This window comes from Salmo salar, chromosome 19 (genome assembly GCF_965601325.2).
Source record: "Salmo salar chromosome 19, fSalSal1, whole genome shotgun sequence".
Lineage (NCBI taxonomy): Eukaryota > Metazoa > Chordata > Actinopteri > Salmoniformes > Salmonidae > Salmo > Salmo salar.
In genome coordinates, this window is record NC_138309.1 from 72,000,482 (window position 1) to 72,018,908 (window position 18,427).

General features: G+C 39.5%; 1 protein-coding gene across 1 annotated transcript in view; it reads left to right on the forward strand.

The window, feature by feature from the left end:
* Window positions 1-307: 307 nt before the first annotated feature.
* Window positions 308-18,427, forward strand: part of LOC106579432 (cadherin-23) — a 692,150-nt gene continuing 674,030 nt past the window's right edge. The window contains exon 1 of the mRNA XM_082965932.1: window positions 308-711. The gene's annotated coding sequence lies outside the window, so the exon portion shown is untranslated. The remainder of the gene's footprint in view (window positions 712-18,427) is intronic.

Below are 18,427 nucleotides of genomic sequence, written 5' to 3' on the forward strand. Positions count from 1 at the left end.
ACTGAAAGTCACTTAATTAGCCATGTCAGCTAACACATTTTTTTATTGGTAAATTAGTCTAGCCAGCTATCATTTTATGAGCCTAATCATGGCCAAATTCCCCATTGTTTTGTTAGTCATTAACATGGCATACATCTTGGCAAAATGTGTAGAATTGCAGAAAATTTGCTTTGAAATTGCAAAAAATGGTCTCAGAAAATTTGGTTTAAAATAGCAAAAAATGGTCTCCAGCCCATGGCAAAATGGGTAGAACTGCAGGAATTTAGCAATCAAACTGCAAAAAAAAGCCTTTAACCCAAACGACCATTGCCGGCACTGCATCCAGTTGTTCTATTATGCTACAGCAAGGATAGGCGAAACCGGGAGTTGAAACCGGAAAATAGTCAAAGGCAAGTTCGCGCGGAACAGGGCATTTGCTCGTTTCCGTATCATAGACATTAAAACCAGGGTCGGATTTAGCTGTAGCCAATGCTGAGGTGAAGTTGAAGTGAACAGCCAAAGTCAGGAGCCGACATTTTCGACTGGAGATGGAAAAAGTGTTGTCGTGAGCGGGAGAGAAGAAGAGAAGAGAATTGAAGAGAGAGAGAAAGGGAGAGAAAAAAAGAAACTAACCGAAATAACTAATCTACCTATAGCCTTAGTGACGCATCACAGCAGAACATTTGACCGAATCTAAAATCATTTAACCCACGACGGACACGGACGAGGCAGGTAAGATTGGATGATTAATATATGATTTTCTACATTTGGTGGTGCAAACTCAATAGCGGTAGAGCAATGAGCACATTGCAAGGAAGAAGTGAGCCTTTTATGTTTTTTTTGTCTGCTATGTCACTTAACCGATTGATGGAGGGTATAGTTTTTAGGCTACTAGCATACTAGGCTGTTTATAGCTGGATTTGCTTCGGCTACTATCTAGGAAACATGTAGTGTTCAATATTAAGCTGGGTCTTATTTATAAGTGCACATACAGCCAATGCCAAATAAGACGATATAGCCTACAATATGTTTCGCACAGACGGGAATTCGTTTAAAAAAAACTTAGCACAAACGTACCCTATTTGAAAAAAGACCTCAGCCTAGCCTGTATGGCTGGTTTCACATAGGGCGTCTGGGAAAAGGTATATATGCACATCGTGATTCCAGAAAAAGGGAATATGTTTGTCGGAATGTATTGCAATTCTTTAGGCTATATCAGATTCTAAACTGTAGCCTACGCAAGCAAGACTATTACACATTTACGGACAATGACTGTAACTAAATAGAAGCAAATTCTGTATTCGGGGGTATCAGGTGCGTGGACTTGTCTCAGGTGGCTCCGAAGATTTAAAAGGTGCACCTGCTGGTAAGCGCCGTATCGCGCTCGCGCCGTTATTTATTTATGTGTCGCCTGAACCCACTGCTGTGCCATTGTCGCGCGAGGTTAAGCTTCGACTCTGTAATTTGCCCCTGGCCTTGGATCAGCTCCACTAATGCGGCACATTGTCGGATGAGCTGACTACACGGTTGCCGAGGGCCATGTGGTGCTGGTGCTGTCTAGTGATATGATTATGGTAATAGTTTGTAAGCTCCGGATAACCTCAATCACTCCCTGTAATTTGCAGGGTAGAAAATAAAAACAAGACTGAAAGAAAGAAAGAAACAGTCTTTAAACCACTATCCAACTTTAGCCATCCAAGAGGGATTTCATGCAACATGCTGAGCATGTAAAGTGCCTATAGGGCAGGGGTCTCCAACCTTTTCTAGCATGAGAGCTACTTTTAAAAAACGAAACATGTCGTGAGCTACTAATTATTTTCTAGCTTTCAAATAGGCACATTCTTCTCTCCTCTGAAACTTTTCCCAGGTCCTTAGTGTACAAGAGAAAGTAGCGCACTATATTTTCTGTCAATATACTGTACCTGGTAAAATAATGGTTAATAATCAACTCTAAGGGGGCCCCTATAACATCTGTGATTTTTACCCCCCAAATGATGTTTTATATTTTCCCAAATTAAGTTGTTTTATTTTTCCAAGTTTTAGAATATTTTTCACTCTCAAAATAACAACTGTTCATAGAGCAATAACGTAATTGGTTTTTCTGAGTCGATGTCAATGGTTAAATCACATCAGAAGACCATTTCTTTTAGGCCTGGAAGAAAATGAACATTTCTTTTTTTAGTGTAATTCCCCTTTAATTGTGCATCTGGCCCTTTAATTGCACATCTAGCTAGTAAGGAATGTGCTGTCTAATCTGCTTGTCAAGTGATGGTTCTGTACTGGTGCTGCTCATTTCATGGCAAAGTTAGCAAATAACAAATAATAGATACAAATGACATACACTACCTGTCAAAAGATTTAGAACACCTACTCATTCAAGGGTTTTTCTTTATTTTTGCTATTTTCTACATTGTAGAATATTAGTGAAGACATCAAAACTATGAAATAACACATCAAAACTATGAAATAGCACATATTGAATCATGTAGTAACCAAAAAAGTGTCAAGCAAATCAAAATATATGTTATATTTGAGATTCTTCAAAGTAGCCACCCTTTGCCTTGATAACAACTTTGCACACTCTTGGCATTCTCTCAACCAGCTTCACCTGGAATGCTTTTCCAACGTCTTTAAGGAGGTCCCACATATGCTGAGTACTTGTTGGCTGCTTTTCCTGCACTTTGGCCTTCCCTGTGGCTCAGTTGGTAGAGCATGGTGTTTGCAACGCCAGCATGGTGTGTGCAACGCCAGGGTTGTGGGTTCGATTCCAACGGGGGGCCAGTACAAAAAAATGCATGAAATGAAATGTATGCATTCACTACTGTAAGTCGCTCTGGATAAGAGCGTCTGCTAAATGACTAAAATGTAAAATGTAAAAATGTACTTTGCGGTCTGACTCATCCCAAATCATCTTAATTTGGTTGAGGTCGGGGGATTGTGGAGGCCAGGTCATCTTATGAAGCACTCCATCACTCTCCTTCTTGGTAAAATAGCCCTTACACAGCCTGGAGGTGTGTTGGGTCATTGCCCTGTTGAAAAACAAATGATAGTCCCACTAAGCCCAATCCAGATGGGATGGCGTATCGCTGCAGAATACTGTGGTAGCCATGCTGGTTAAGTGTGCCTTGAATTCTAAATAAATCACAGACAGTGTCACCATCAAAGCACACCATAACACCTCCTCCTCAATGCTTTACAGTGGGAAATACACATGCAAAGATCATCCGTTTACCCACACTGCGTCTCACAAAAAATCTCAAATTTGAACTCTAGACCCAAGGACAAATTTTCACCGGTCTATTGTCCATTGCTCATGTTTCTTGGCCCAAGCAAGTCTCTTCTTCTTATTGGTGTCCTTTAGTAGTGGTTTCTTTGCAGCAGACCTGGCCCTGGTCCACAGTCTCCTCTGAACAGTTGATGTTGAGATGTGTCCGTTACTTCAACTCTGTGAAGCATTTATTTGGGCTGCAATATCTGAGGGTGGTAACTCTAATGAACTTATCCTCTGCAGCAGAGGTAACTCTTCCATTCCTGTGGCGGTCTTCATGAGAGCCAGTTTCATCATAGCGCTTGATGGTTTTTGGACTGCACTTGAAGAAACTTTCAAAGTTCTTGAAATGTTCCGTATTGCCTGACCTTCATGTCTTATTTGAGCTGTTCTTGCCATAATATGGACTTGGTCTTTTACCAAATAGGGATATCTTCTGTATACCTCCCCTACCTTTTCACAACACAACTGATTGGCTCAAACGCATTAAGAAGGAAAGAAGTTCCACAAATTGACTTTTAACAAGGCACACCTGTTAATTGAAATGCATTCCAGGTGACTACCTCATGAAGCTGGTTGAGAAAATGCCAAAAGTGTACAAAGCTGTCATCAAGGCAAAGGGTGACTATTTAAAGAATCTCAAATATAAAATATATTTTGATTTGTTTAACACTTTTTTGGTTACCACATGATTCCATATGTTTTATTTCATAGTTTTGATGTCTTCACTATTCTTTTACAATGTAGAAAATAGTAAAATAAAGAAAAACCTTTGAATGATTAGGTGTTCTAAAACTTTGGACCAGTGGTGTACTTATTCATGATATACTTTGCAGTTAACATTTAATTGAGAAGGTTTTGGGGAAAGTATTTCTGTCAACCCACAAGGGTTATCACGTCAACTGGCTACATGCGGAGTGATAGACAAACGCACGCATGCACCACACAGACAGACAGGGTCAATATTGCTGGAAATTCATTGCCAGATATTGTGTTAGGTTTGGCTTTTTAAGATAATATCAATGTTGCATTGATTATATAGCAGCTGGGAGCTTGCAGTGTCGGATACTTGTGAGATTTGTTTATGACAGTTTGCGATGGAACACATGAAAAATCTATTTCGGAATTGTTTGGAGAGCTACTCATAGGTGGGGTAGCTCGCAATCGACCTGTTGGAGACTCCTGCTCAGTGGTGGAAAAAGTACCCAATTTTCATACTTGAGTAAAAGTAAAGATATCTTAAAAGAAATTGACTGAAGTAAAAGTAAGTCACCTTGTAATATACTACTTGAGTAAAAGTCTAAAAGTATTTGGTTTTAAATGTACTTAAGTATTAAAAGTACAAACCAGACGACACGATTTTCTTGTTTTTTAATTTACGGATAGCCCGGGGCACAGTTCAACACATAATTTACAAACGAAGCATTTGTGTTTAGTGAGTCTGCCAGATCAGAGGCAGTAGGGATGACCAGGGATGTTCTCTAGATAAGTGAGTGAATTAGACAACTTTCCTGTCCTGCTAAGCATTCAAAATGTAACAAGTACTTTTGGGTGTCAGGGTAAATGTAAGGAGTAAAAAGTACATTATTTTCTTTAGGAATGTAGTGGAGTAAAAGTGTCCAAAAATGTAAATAGTAAGGTATAGTACAGATACCCCAAAAAACGACTTAACCTGTTGGGTCTAGGGGGCAGCATTTGCACGTCTGGATAAAAAAAATGTACCCGATTTAATCTGGTTACTAATCCTACCCAGTAACTAGAATATGCATATACTTATTATATATGGATAGAAAACACTCTAAAGTTTCTAAAACTGTTTGAATGGTGTCTGTGAGTATAACAGAACTCATTTGGCAGGCAAAACCCTGAGACATTTTCTGACAGGAAGTGGATACCTGATGTGTTGTATTGACTTTAAACCTATCCCATTGAAAAACACAGGGGCTTAGGAATATTTTGGCACTTCTTATTGCTTCCACTAGATGTCACCAGCCTTTACAAAGTGTTTTGAGTCTTCTGGAGGGAGATCTGACCGAACAAGAGCCATGGAACGATGATGTCCCATTAGACACCTGGCGCGCGAGTTCATGTTGGGTACCCTCGTTCCAATACGTTATAAAAGAGTATGCATTCGTCCACCTTGAATATTATTCATGTTCTGGTTAAAAAAGGCCCTAATGATTTATGCTATACAACGTTTGACATGTTTGAACGAACGGAAATATATTTTTTCCCCTCGTTCATGACGAGAAGTCCGGCTGGCTTACATCATGTGCTAACGAGACGGAGATTTTTGGACATAAATGATGAGCTTTTTTGAACAAAACTACATTCGTTATGGACCTGTGATACCTGGAAGTGACATCTGATGAAGAGAATCAAAGGTAATGGATTATTTACATAGTATTTTCGATTTTAGATCTCCCCAACATGACGTCTAGTCTGTATCGCAACGCGTATTTTTCTGGGCGCAGTGCTCAGATTATTGCAAAGTGTGATTTCCCAGTAAGGTTATTTTTAAATCTGGCAAGTTGATTGAGTTCAAGAGATGTAAATCTATAATTCTTTAAATGACAATATAATATTTTACCAATGTTTTCTAATTTTAATTATTTAATTTGTGACGCTGACTTGACTGCCGGTTATTGGAGGGAAACGATTTCCTCAACATCAATGCCATAGTAAAACGCTGTTTTTGGATATAAATATGAACTTGATAGAACTAAAAATGCATGCATTGTCTAACATAATGTCCTAGGAGTGTCATCTGATGGAGATTGTAAAAGGTTAGTGCATCATTTTAGCTGGTTTTATGGTTTTGGTGACCCTGTCTTTGACTTGACAAAACATTACACACAACTCTTGTAAATGTACTGTCCTAACATACTCTAAATTTATGCTTTCGCCGTAAAACCTTTTTGAAATCGTAAAACGTGGTTAGATTAAGGAGATGTTTATCTTTCAAATGGTGTAAAATAGTTGTATTTTTTAAAAATTTGAATTTTGACATTTATTTGGATTCAAATTTGCCGCTCTTGAAATGCACCTGCTGTTGATGGAGTGCACCACGGGTGGCACGCTAGCGTCCCACCTAGCCCCAAGAGGTTAAGTAAAAAAATCTAATTCAATCAAACTTTATTTCTCACGTGTTTAGCTGCAGAATGCTGTGGTAGCCATGCTGGTTAAGTGTGCCTTGAATTGTAAATAAGTCACAGACAGTGTCACCAGCAAGTTACCCCCATACCAACACACCTCCTCCATGCTTCACGGTGGGTACCACACATGCGGAGGTCATCCGTTCACCTACGGAAAAAAATGTATGAAATGTATGCATTCACTACTGTAAGTCGCTCTGTATAAGAGCGTCTGCTAATTGACTAAAATGTAAATGTAAAATGTACTCTGCGTCTCACAAAGAAACGGTGGTTGGAACCAACAATCTTACATTTGGACTCTTCAGACCAAAGGACAGATTTCCACCGGTCTAATGTCCATTGCTCGTGTTTCTTGGCCGAAGTAAGTCTGATGTGTCTGTTACTTGAACTCTGTGAAGCATTTATTTGGGGTGCGATCTGAGGTGCTGGTAACTCTAATGAATTTATCCTCTGCAGCAGAGTTAACTCTGGGTCTTCCTTTCCTGTGGCAGTTCTCATTACGGCCAGTTTCATCATAGCGCTTGATTGTTTTTGCGACTGCACTTGAAGAAACTTTCAAAGTTCTTGAAATATTCCGTATTGACTGACCTTAACCTCTATGGGCAAACGTCCCACCTACTCAACAGCCAGTGTAATCCCGTGGCGCATTATTCAAATACCTCAAAAATGCAAAAACTTCCATTTTTCAAACATATGACTATTTTACACCATTTTAAAGACAAGACTCTCGTTAATCTAACCACACTGTCCGATTTCAAAAAGGCTTTACAACGAAAGCAAAACATTAGATTATGTCAGCAGAGTACCCAGCCAGAAATAATCAGACACCCATTTTTCAAGGTAGCATATAATGTCACATAAACCCAAACCACAGCTAAATGCAGCACTAACCTTTGATGATCTTCATCAGATGACAACCCTAGGACATTATGTTATACAATACATGCATGTTTTGTTCAATCAAGTTCATATTTATATCAAAAACCAGCTTTTTACATTAGCACGTGACTAGCTTGTGACTAGCATTCCCACCGAACACTGCCGGTGAATTTACTAAATTACTCACGATAAACGTTCACAAAAAGCATAACAATTATTTTAAGAATTATAGATACAGAACTCCTCTATGCACTCGATATGTCTGATTTTAAAATAGCTTTTCGGTGAAAGCACATTTTGCAATATTCTCAGTAGATAGCCCGGCATCACAGGGCTAGCTATTTAGACACCCAGCAAGTTTAGCACTCACCAAAGTCAGATTTACTATAAGAAAAATGTTATTACCTTTGCTGTTCTTCGTCAGAATGCACTCCCAGGACTTCTACTTCAATAACAAATGTTGGTTTGGTCCCAAATAATTCATTGCTATATCCAAATAGCGGCGTTTTGTTCGTGCGTTCAAGACACTATCCAAAAGGGTAAATAAGGGTGACGAGCATGGCGCATTTTGTGACAAAAGAATTCGAAATATCCATTACCATACTTCGAAGCATGTCAACCGCTGTTTAAAATACATTTTTATGCCATTTTTCTCGTAAAAAAGCGATAATATTCCGACCCGGGAAAGCCTGTATACGTACAAAGAGAGAGAAAATAAATACATATCGTGCCCTCGTGCACGAGCGTGAGTCTCAGAGTACTCTGACCAGCCACTATCCAAACGCGATAATGTGTTTCAGCCAGAGGCTGCCTCGATATCATTCAGCTTTTTCCCGGGTTCTGAGAGCCTATGGGAGCCGTAGGAAGTGTCACGTTACGGCAAAGATCCTCAGTCTTCAATAAAAAGAGCCAAGATGAACAACAACTTGTCAGAGAGGGCGCTTCCTGTTTGGAATCTTCTCAGGTTTTTGCCTGCAATATGAGTTCTGTTATACTCACAGACATCATTCAAACATCATTCAAACTTCAGAGTGTTTTCTATCCAAATCTACTAATAATATGCATATTCTAGTTCCTGGGCCCGAGTAGTAGGCCGTTTAATTTGGGTACGTTTTTCATCCGGCCGTGAAAATACTGCCCCCTATAGTGAAGAGGTTAACATTACAGGCCTCAGAAAAATTACAGTGGTCACATTTTATACAAGCAGTAACTGTTTCATGAACATTTGTTCGTTGTTGATTCAACGCTTCTTGAGTGCTATTTCTGTTTTAAAGGTGCACGGACAGTCTTGATGGATACATGGTAATGGAAAGATTCTTGCATAATGTTCATGCTTCAATTTGTAATGTCTAAGGATGAGTTGATTTGATGATTCAAATCTGCAGTACTTACAGTTCCACTTCATCCATTGAAGGAATAATGATTTTGGATTTCCAAGAATCTAAAAAAGAATGTTTACATAAACATTTTTTTATTCACTTTAGTTCATGTTAATTATTAACAAGTGCTGTCTAGGTAAACCTGTTTACTAACTGCAAAATGAATTTTTTATAACATGGTTTGTTTAACATAACATCTCATTACACCCAAACTAACAATTGTAAAAGAACAAAATATATACTAACATTACTACTTGCAAGATTAGGCTAATTAATCATAGGTTTTTAAATCATATATTTTGGAAAAAAAGAAGGGTTTAAAACCCAATACTAATTAGAAGCATGGCTAGCAAACATCTTTCCTTTCTACTATTATGCAGGTTATCAAACTATTTCCAAGCTAACCAACAAGCAGCTTTTATCAGCACATGTGCAATTCCGACCACGTGCTATCTAGTGCCATGCTAACTAAACACACTTTAACTAACCATCACATGTGCAAATTCGGCCACGTGTCCCAACTAACAATATGTACACTATTAGGGCAATAATTAAGAAGTTAAAACCTAGACTCAAACCCACACAACAGTACATGTGGACCGGAGGCATTCATATAACATATCATTTTTTGTCAACACGACTGGGATCTTGTTTTAGTTTATTTGACTTATTAGTTCTGATTTGAAAGTTGACTGAACAAATTGTTCTTAGTGGATTCAGATTTGATTTTGTAAGTTAAGACAGTGTAACTAATTGTGGTTATTTGTAACTTGAACATTTTAGTAAACACAACTGTTATCTTGGCGTTGTTGATTTGACTTCTTGGTTCTGACTTGAAAGTTAAATCAGCTAAGACCTGTGTGTTAATTTAACTTAATTTTGTGTCCAGATTTATAGTTATCCTAACTTGACATTTAAAGTCAAAACAACTGTTGTCTTTATTTAGTTCATTTGACTGATTGGCTCAAACGCATTAAGAAGGAAAGAAATTCCACAAATTAACTTTTGACAAGACACACCTGTTAATTGAAATGCATTCCAGGTGATACCTCATGAAGAGTGTGCAAAGCTGTCATTAAGGCCAAGGGTGGCTACTTTGAAGAATCTCAAATATAAAATATATTTTGATTTGTTTAACACTTTTCTGGTTACTACGTGTTATTTCATAGTTTTCAACCCTTGAATGAGTAGGTGTGTCCAAACTTTTGACTGATACTGCATGTTTGTAAACTTAACATTTGTTGCAGTATTACTTTAGTGCCTTGTTTTAAAATAGTTGTATTCTGTACAGGATTCCTACTTTTTACTCTGTCAATTAGGTTAGTATTGTGGAGTAACTACAATGTTGTTGAGCTATCCTCAGTTTTTTCCTATCACAGCCAATAAACTCTAACTGTATTATAGTCACCATTGGCCTCATGGTGAAATCCCTGAGTGGTTTACTTCCTCTCCAGCAACTGAGTTAGAAAGGACACCTGCATCTTTGTAGTGATTGGTATTGATACAACATCCAAAGTGTAATTAATAACTGGGGTACAGAGATGAGGTAGTCAAATTTTTACTCTTGAATTTTTTTTGTCTTGCCATAACAAAGGGATTGGATACTTATTGACTCAAGATATTTCAGCTTTTCATTTTTAATTAGGAAACATTTTGAAATACATCATTCTATCAGGTATCAAGGTAATACCAAAGTGCAGGCTGTGTGAAGTAACAATGTTTCTTGTAACAACAGGAGCAGGCAAACGACAGGTCAAGGCAGGCAGGGGACGATAATCCAGAGTAGGAGCAAAGGTACAGGATGGCAGGCAGGCTCAGGGTCAGGGACAGGCAGAGTGGTCAGGCAGGCAGGTACGGGGTCAGGGCAGGCAAGGGTCAAAAACCAGGAGGACGAGAAAAAGAGAGGCTGGGAAAAGACAGGCGCTGACAGGACAAACGCTGGTAAGTTTGACAAACAAGACAAACTGGCACGGACAGACAGAAAACACATGTATAAATACCCTGAGGATAAGTGGGCAAGATGGATGACACCTGGAGGGGGTGGAGACAAGCACAAGGACAGGTGAAACAGACCAGGGCGTTACAAATTCCAGTTTCACATTATGGGGTATTGTGTGTCGGCCAGTGAAAAAACATCTCAATTGAATCCATATTAAATTCAGGCTGTAACACAACAAAATGTGTAAAAGGTGAAGGGGTGTGAATGCTTTCTGAAGGCACTGTAGCAGACTATATACAGCTAAACACTGCAACTATTTATATGAGACAGAGAGCAATACTTTGAGGTCAACTGCTGATGTGCTCGCCTGGACTAACCAAGTGATCATGACAGGATTTGATAATCTGAAAGCTATTCCTCAAATTTCACAGCATCAAAATTTGACAACACCAAACATGTATCTATTTACTTATTTCACTCACCTCGACATCATCATCACTTTCAAAGTGTAAGGACCTATCCAAATTCGTATTACAAACCAACACATACTGAATCAACTCTATGCGAAGCCTGATCAACTCTATGCGAAGGAGATGTCGCGCTGCATGAGGCAAATGGTGGTCACACCAGATACATACTGTATCTGTATTCCCAGTCGTGAAATCCATTTATTTCAATTGACTGATTTCCTTATATGAACTGTAACACACTAAAATCTTTGAAGATGTTGCATTCATATTTTTGTAAAGTCTCTTCCACAGTGAAAAGTTATGGTCGCTTCGGCGCCATCATTTTGACTATTGAAGTGAGAAAAAAAAGATTAAAATGTCAAATTACATTATACCCTGTTTCTGGTTGATGACAGCAGCCACACAAATACGACAACAGGTTGTTAGAATGGTATTGACACAGATATTATTCTTAGGAATAGAAGGCTGTTTGCGGCCGCTATAGAAATGCACTCGACAGACGCTATGGCTTCTAAAGGGTTATTAACAATGTTATTTCACTATTTTGAGATGTACATTGCACTTTTGCACAATACAAACCTTTATAAACACAACAAGTCTTAACACAATGGCGCTGGAGAGAATAGCTGTCACGGTTGTTGAAAGGAGGAGCGGACCAAAGTGCAGCGTGTGTGTCGTTCCACATTATATTTATACTGTGAAACTATGCAATACATAAATAAACTGAATGACAAAAAACAACAAACCGTGATGCAGAGGTGAAACATACACTACTCAAAATTAATCTCCCACAAACCCAGGTGGAACAAACACCAACTTCAATATGACCTCCAATTAGAGACAACGATGACCAGCTGCCTCTAATTGGAGATCATCCCAAACACAGCCCAACATAGAAATACAAAACTAGAACAACCCAACAACAGAAAACCCCCCTGTCACGCCCTGACCTAGTCTACCATAGAAAATAACAGCTTACTATGGTCAGGACGTGACAATAGCGGCCGTTTTACGGGCTCAAATAAAATTGTATTTGTCCCATGCACCAAATACAACAGGTGTAGTAGACCTTTCAGTGAAATGCTTACTTACAAGCCCTTAACTCATTAGGAATTTGGCGCACCATGGGAAAAGTTGTTTAACAAGTGACTATCTCCCGACTTAAACTCTAAAGATATATAAATATCTCTTACATCAGTAACAGTCAATTATGAATTATTACCTCATCAGTCTCATTCTGAACATCGCATAATTCTTGGATATCTGCAAGAACCCTAACCTAATTGATGAATCAGCAATATACAAATTGTCTTAATTATTTATTTACTACCTAACTAAATAATTACACAGAAATACAAAAACACACACGGTGTGGGTATTGATTACTAACATAATACAATGAAAACAGGTCCCTAGTCGACTAACAAAAGCATGACCGTTTGGTTACACAATGGAAAGGGAGGGGTAGGTAAGGAGAGGGAGAGATTAAGAGAGTCAACTTATCGTACATACATTTGGAAGCTACACTCAAAGGAATATGAATACTTTGCACATGAATGACTGCTCATTCGGATAAGAAATGCAATGTATTTATTTATGCGTAGATGTCTTTGTCGTCTCTCTGTCCTTTGTAGTAGAGCTTTTCTGGTCTTGGAGTGTTTGTTAGAGTAGGTACTTCAGATGTACCACACGGTGGTCAGAGGGATATGTTGTTCACCCTCGTGTCTTTTGGTACAAATGTCCTAGACTACTTTACATGCGCAGCTGCAGACTGAATGTTCTGGTCTAGTCTTTACCTTCTTCACTCGTGTTGAGAGTTTCAGAGCTTCTCACCATTTCAATGTGTAGACCACACCCTCACGTATTTTTGGTCTTGTAGTTTTAACCATTCTTGACATCCGGCTTACACCGTCCGTCTGCTTGGTCTTACCATTTTCAGCCTTGTAGACACCGCTCCATGCTGTTTGGTCTGATATGTTAACCTGTTGGGGCTAGGGGGCAGCATTTGCACGTCTGGATAAAAAAAATGTACCCGATTTAATCTGGTTACTAATCCTACCCAGTAACTAGAATATGCATATACTTATTATATATGGATAGAAAACACTCTAAAGTTTCTAAAACTGTTTGAATGGTGTCTGTGAGTATAACAGAACTCATTTGGCAGGCAAAACCCTGAGACATTTTCTGACAGGAAGTGGATACCTGATGTGTTGTATTGACTTTAAACCTATCCCATTGAAAAACACAGGGGCTTAGGAATATTTTGGCACTTCCTATTGCTTCCACTAGATGTCACCAGCCTTTACAAAGTGTTTTGAGTCTTCTGGAGGGAGATCTGACCGAACAAGAGCCATGGAACGATGATGTCCCATTAGACACCTGGCGCGCGAGTTCATGTTGGGTACCCTCGTTCCAATACGTTATAAAAGAGTATGCATTCGTCCACCTTGAATATTATTCATGTTCTGGTTAAAAAAGGCCCTAATGATTTATGCTATACAACGTTTGACATGTTTGAACGAACGGAAATATATTTTTTCCCCTCGTTCATGACGAGAAGTCCGGCTGGCTTACATCATGTGCTAACGAGACGGAGATTTTTGGACATAAATGATGAGCTTTTTTTAACAAAACTACATTCGTTATGGACCTGTGATACCTGGAAGTGACATCTGATGAAGAGAATCAAAGGTAATGGATTATTTACATAGTATTTTCGATTTTAGATCTCCCCAACATGACGTCTAGTCTGTATCGCAACGCGTATTTTTCTGGGCGCAGTGCTCAGATTATTACAAAGTGTGATTTCCCAGTAAGGTTATTTTTAAATCTGGCAAGTTGATTGCGTTCAAGAGATGTAAATCTATAATTCTTTAAATGACAATATAATATTTTACCAATGTTTTCTAATTTTAATTATTTAATTTGTGACGCTGACTTGACTGCCGGTTATTGGAGGGAAACGATTTCCTCAACATCAATGCCATAGTAAAACGCTGTTTTTGGATATAAATATGAACTTGATAGAACTAAAAATGCATGCATTGTCTAACATAATGTCCTAGGAGTGTCATCTGATGGAGATTGTAAAAGGTTAGTGCATCATTTTAGCTGGTTTTATGGTTTTGGTGACCCTGTCTTTGACTTGACAAAACATTACACACAACTCTTGTAAATGTACTGTCCTAACATACTCTAAATTTATGCTTTCGCCGTAAAACCTTTTTGAAATCGTAAAACGTGGTTAGATTAAGGAGATGTTTATCTTTCAAATGGTGTAAAATAGTTGTATTTTTGAAAAATTTGAATTTTGACATTTATTTGGATTCAAATTTGCCGCTCTTGAAATGCACCTGCTGTTGATGGAGTGCACCACGGGTGGCACGCTAGCGTCCCACCTAGCCCCAAGAGGTTCATTCTTAGCGTGTCCTTTTAAGCACTCTGGTCGGAAAGGCGGTTCCATCACACTGACACGCTCTTCTGACCTCATTAGGGGCTATCTAGCTATCTGTCAGCCATGTTCCAAGCTGATCTGGTTGCTGACTTTTGATCCTCACCAAGGAGAGAGAGTCATGACAAGGCCTACTACTGTTGTGTCATCGGCAAACTTGATGACGGTGTTGGAGTCATGCCTGGCCATGCAGTCATGAGTGAACAGGGGGTACAAGGGGGGACTGAGCACGCACCCCTGAGGGGCACCCGTGTTGAGGATCCGTGTGGCGGATGTGTTGTTACCTACCCCTACCACCTGGGGGTGGCCCGTCCAGGACCAGTTGCAGAGGGAGGTGTTTAGACCCAGGGTCCTTAGCTTAGTGATTAGCTTTGAGGGCACTATAGGGTTGAACGCTAAGCTGTAGTCAGCGAATAGCATTCTTACATAGGTGTTCCTTTTGTCCAGGTGTGAAAGGGCAGTGTTAAGTGCAATAGAGATTGCATCATCTGTGGATCTGTTGGAGCGGTATGCAAATTGGAGTGGGTCTACGGTTTCTGGGATAATGGTGTTCTTGTGAGCTATGTCCAGCCTTTCATAGCACTTCATGGCTACAGACATGAGTGCTACGGGTCGATATTCATTTATGCAGGTTACCTTAGTGTTCTTGGGCACAGGGACTATGGTGGTCTGTTTGAAACATGTTGGTATTACAGACTCAGTCAGGGACAGGTTGAAAATGCCAGTGAAGACACACGCCAGTTGGTCAGCGCATGCTCGGAGTACACATCCTGGTTATCCATCTGGCCCTGCGGCCTTGTGAATGTTGACCTGTTTAACCTGTTAGGGCTAGGGGGCAGCATTGACACGGCTGGATAAAAAACATACCCGATTTAATCTGGTTACCACTCCTACTCAGTAACTAGAATATGCATATACTTATTACATATGGATAGAAAACACCCTAAATTTTCTAAAACTGTTTGAATGGTGTCTGTGAGTATAACAGAACTCAAATGGCAGGTCAAAACCTGAGAGATTCCTTTACAGGAAGTGGCCTGTCTGACCATTTCTGGAACTTCTTTGCCATCTCTATCATTTACTAAGGATCTCTGCTCTAACGTGACACTTCCCACGTCGTCCATAGGCTCTCATAGCCCGGGAAAAAAGAGAATGTCGTCATTCCAGCCCCAGGCTGAAACACATTATCGCCTTTCTCAAGTGGCCCATCAAGAGACACTAGCTTATGCGCGTGACCCCGACCGCCCCCGCCTTTGGGATTTTTTCCTCTGTTTGCCGAAAAGGAGATTCCCTGTCGGAATTTTACCGCTTTTCTACGAGAAAAATGACGTAAAAATTGATTTTAAACAGCGGTTGACATGCTTCGACGTACGGCAATTGAATACTTTGAATTTTATTGTCAGGAATTGCGCCAAGCGCGCGACACTTCTTTACTATTTCGGATAGTGTCTGGAACGCACGAACAAAACGCCGCTATTCGGATATAACGATGGATTATTTTGGACCAAACCAACATTTGTTATTGAAGTAGACGTCCTGGGTGTGCATTCTGACGAAGACAACAAAAGGTAATGACATTTTTATAATAGTAAATATGATTATGGTGAGTGCTAAACTTGCCGGGTGTCTAAATAGCGAGCCCGTGATGCCTGGGCTATATACTTAGAATATTGCAAAATGTGCTTTCACCAAAAAGCTATTTTAAAATCGGACATATCGAGTGCATAGAGGAGGTCTGTATCTATAATTCTTAAAATAATTGTTATGCTTTTTGTGAACGTTTATCGTGAGTAATTTAGTAAAATGTTAGCGAATTCACCGTAAGTTTGCTAGTTCTGAACGTCACATGCTAATGTAAAAAGCTGGTTTTTGATATAAATATGAACTTGATTGAACAAAACATGCATGTATTGTATAACATAATGTCCTAGGGTTGTCATCTGATGAAGATCATCAAAGGTGAGTGCTGCATTTAGCTGTCTTCTGGGTTTTGGTGACATTATATGCTGGCTTGAAAAATGGGTGTCTGATTATTTCTGGCTTGGTACTCTGCTGACATAATCTAATGTTTTGCTTTCGTTGTAAAGCCTTTTTGAAATCGGACAGTGTGGTTAGATTAACGAGAGTCTTATCTTTAAATGGCTGTAAAATAGTCATATGTTTGAGAAATTGAAGTAATAGGATTTTGAAGATTTTGAAAATCGCGCCACAGGCTGGCAGTGGATGTTACGTAGGTGGGACGAATTCGTCCCGCCGGTCCCATAGAGGTTAAAGGTCTTACTCACATCGGCTACGGAGAGTGTGATCACACAGTCGTCTGGAACAGCTGATGCTCTCATGCATGTTTCAGTGTTACTTGCCTCAAAGCGAGCATAGAAGTAATTTAGCTCGTCTGGTAGGCTCGTCTGGTAGTACTTAACAGTATTTTTATCTAAGTACTTTACACCACTGCCCCTGCTATATGGTATCTAATTTGCCTCTGTATCAAAGCCTTTGAACTTCTGTATTGCTGGCAGTGTTCTTTAAAAAAAGTAGATTTAGATTTAGTCTAGTCAGTCATTTTAAGTAAATTATCATTAAGTCTTAGTCACATTTTTTACTTTTGAATAATGATTTAGTCTAATTATTGTCAAAATTACAAAAACAGTGGGCCATTTTAGTCAACTAAATGCCTTTTCATTTCAGTCACATCACATTAGTATTGTCTCAATAACATATAGTAAACATAAATCACTGACTTCCATGTTCACAAACATATACTGAACTAACATATAAACGCAACATGCAAGGAAATCAGTCAATTGAAATAAATTATTTAGGCCCTAATCTATGGATTTCACATGACTGGGAATACATATTGTCACAGATACCTTGGAAAAAAGGTAGGGGCGTGGATCAGAAATCCAGTCAGTATCTGGCGTGACCACCATTTGCCTCATACAGCGCGACACATCCCCTTCGCATAGAGTTGATCAGGCTGTTGATTGTGGAATGTTGTCCCACTCCTCAATGGCAGTGGGAAGTTACTGGATACTGGCGGGAACTGGAAGACTCTATCGTGCGTATCAATCCAGAGCATCCCAAACATGCTCAATGGGTGACATGTCTGAGTATAGGACCATGCATTATGCTGAAACATGAGGTGATGGCGGTGGATGAATGGCACATCAATGGGCCTCAGGATCTCGTCACAGTATTTCTGTGCATTCAAATTGCCATTGAGAAAATGAAAATGTTCATTGACTGTAGCTTATGCCAGCCCATACCATAACCCCACCGCCACCATGAGGCACTCTGTTCACAACGATGACATCAACAAACCGCTCGTCCACACAACGCATACACGAGGTCTGAGGTCTGTTGTGAGGCTGGTTGGACGTACTGCTAAATTCTCTAAAACGACATTGGAGGCGGCTTATGGTAGAGAAATTAACATTCAGTCCTCTGGCAACAGCTCTGATGGACATTCCTGCAGTCAGCATGCCAATTGCACGCTCCCTCAAAACTTGGAGACATCTGTGGCATTGTGTTGTGTGGCAAAACTGCACATTTTAGAGTGGCCTTTTATTGTCCCCAGGAGAAGGTGCAGCTGTGTAATGATCATGCTGTTTAATCAGCTTATTGATATGACCAAATCTGTCAGGTGGATGGATTATCTTGACAGGACATATACTCACTAACAGGGATGTAAACAAATTTGTGCACAGAATTTGAGAGAAAAAAGCTTAATGTGAGTGTGGAAAATATCTGGTATATTTTATTTCAGCTCATGAAACATGGGACCAACAATTTACATGTTGCATTTATATTTTTGTTCAGTGTACACAGCCAACATGACCTACCAACATATTTTTCTGCCTAACGTTCCATTCTCTTTCTAATTGAAGAAATACAAACAACAAAC